Raw genomic sequence first — 2,111 nt, 5'->3', positions numbered from 1 at the left:
GGTCCCACAATAGGCCCTCTGCAGGCTGAGAAGCAAGGAAGCCAGTCCGAGTCCCAAAGCTGGATAACTTCGAGTCTGATGTTAGAGGGCAGGAAGCATCCAGCATAGGAGAAAGATGTAGGCTCAGATGCTAAGCCAGTCTAATCTTTACATGTTCTTCTGCCTGCTTTTATTCTGGCCTCACTGGCAACTAATTAGATTGTGCCCACTCAGATTGAGATGGGTCTGCCTTTCCCAGTCCACTCACTGAAATGTTAATCTCCTTTGGCAACACCCTCACACACACACCCAGGAACAATACTTTGCATACTCAACTAATCAAGTTGACATTCAGTATTAACTGTCACACTCCCCAAAAGGAAAACAATTATCTCTGGTCCCTTCCCTGAGTTCCATTAACTGAACACATATTACAGGAAGAAAGACTGAAGTCAGTCAACACACCTAGACAGACTTGTCACAAACCACTGTCCACTCTGCGGGCCCAACAGAGCTTATGCCAGGCCATTTTTATGTTCCTCAAACCCACTAAATTGCCTGGCCTACATGGCAAAACCCTGTCTCTACTGAAAATACAAAAATTAGCTGAGCTGGGCATGGTGGCACTTGCCTATAATCCCAGCTACTCAGATTGTAATTGCCCAAGGGGTTTGCCTTGCCTGCAGCCTAAACAGAGCTGATTAATCAAGACAGGGGAATTGCAATAGAGAAGGAGTAATTCACAGAGAGCCGGCTGTGAGGGACACTGGAGTTTTATTATTACTCAAATCAGTCTCTCCGAGCATTCGAGCATTCGGGGAGCAGTGTTTTTAAGGATAACTTGGTGGGTCGGGGGAAGCCAGTGAGCCAGGAGTGCTGAGTGGTCAGAGATGAAATCACAGAGAGTCGAAGCTGTCTTCTTGCGCTCTGTCAGTTCCTGGGTGGGGGCCGCAAGATCAGATGAGCCAGTTTATTAATCTGGGTGGTGCCAGCTGATCCATCAAGTGCTGGGTCTGCAAAATATCTCAAGCACTGATCTCAGGAGCAGTTTAGAGAGGGTCAGAATCTTGTATCCTCCAGCTGCATGACTCCTAAACCATAATTTCTAATCTTGTGGCTAATGTTAGTCCTACAAGGGCAATCTAGTCCCCGGGCAGGAAGAAGGTCTGCTTTGGGAAAGGGCTGTTACCATCTTTGTTTAAACTATAAACTAAATTTCTCCCAAAGTTAGTTCAGCCTAGGCCCAGGAATGAACAAGGACAGCTTGGAGATTAGAAGCAAGATGGAGGACCCTTTTCACAAGATGGCGCCGAAAGCGAAGAAGGAAGCTCCTGCCCCTCCTAAAGCCGAAGCCAAAGCAAAGGCTTTAAAGGCCAAGAAAGCAGTGTTGAAGGGTGTCCACAGCCACAAAAAAAAGAAGATCCGCACGTCACCCACCTTCCGGCGGCCCAAGACACTGCGACTCCGGAGGCAGCCCAAATATCCTCGGAAGAGCGCCCCCAGGAGAAACAAGCTTGACCACTATGCTATCATCAAGTTTCCGCTGACCACTGAGTCTGCCATGAAGAAGATAGAAGACAACAACACACTTGTGTTCACTGTGGATGTTAAAGCCAACAAGCACCAGATTAAACAGGCTGTGAAGAAGCTCTATGACATTGATGTGGCCAAGGTCAACACCCTGATTCGGCCTGATGGAGAGAAAAAGGCATATGTTCGACTAGCTCCTGATTACGACGCTTTGGATGTTGCCAACAAAATTGGGATCATCTAAACTGAGTCCAGCTGCCTAATTCTATATAAATATATATATCTTTTCAACATAAAAAAAAAAAAGAGTGCTCAAAATCTGTTTTAAATAANTTTATTTAAAAAAAAAAAAAAAAAAAAAAAAAAAGAAGCAAGATGGAGTCAGTTAAGTTAGATCTCTTTCACTGTCTCAGTCATAATTTTGCAAAGGCATTTTCAGGGTGGCTAGGACACAAAATGGTTTGAACCCAGGAGGTGGAGGTTGCAATGAGCTGAGGTTGCACCACTGCACTCCAGCCTGGGTGACAGAGTGAGGCCCTGTCTCAAAAAAAAAAAAAAATTCTAAGAATTATTTACTATTCCCCTGAAATTATCCATATTTT

The 2,111-nt window shown here is 45.1% G+C and overlaps 1 pseudogene across 1 annotated transcript; it reads left to right on the top strand.

Annotated features, from left to right (window-relative positions):
• The first annotated feature begins 1,266 nt into the window (after positions 1-1,266).
• Positions 1,267-1,817, top strand: LOC108541656 (60S ribosomal protein L23a pseudogene; annotated as a pseudogene). Its single transcript, XR_001889017.1, has one exon. The product of XR_001889017.1 is annotated as a 60S ribosomal protein L23a pseudogene (transcript).
• Positions 1,818-2,111: the final 294 nt, after the last annotated feature.

Source organism: Rhinopithecus bieti, unplaced genomic scaffold, assembly GCF_001698545.2.
Source record: "Rhinopithecus bieti isolate Rb0 unplaced genomic scaffold, ASM169854v2 scaffold_19858, whole genome shotgun sequence".
In the NCBI taxonomy this organism is placed as follows: domain Eukaryota; kingdom Metazoa; phylum Chordata; class Mammalia; order Primates; family Cercopithecidae; genus Rhinopithecus; species Rhinopithecus bieti.
The sequence above is the reverse complement of the archived record's forward strand: the minus strand, read 5'-3'. Positions and strand labels throughout refer to the sequence as shown.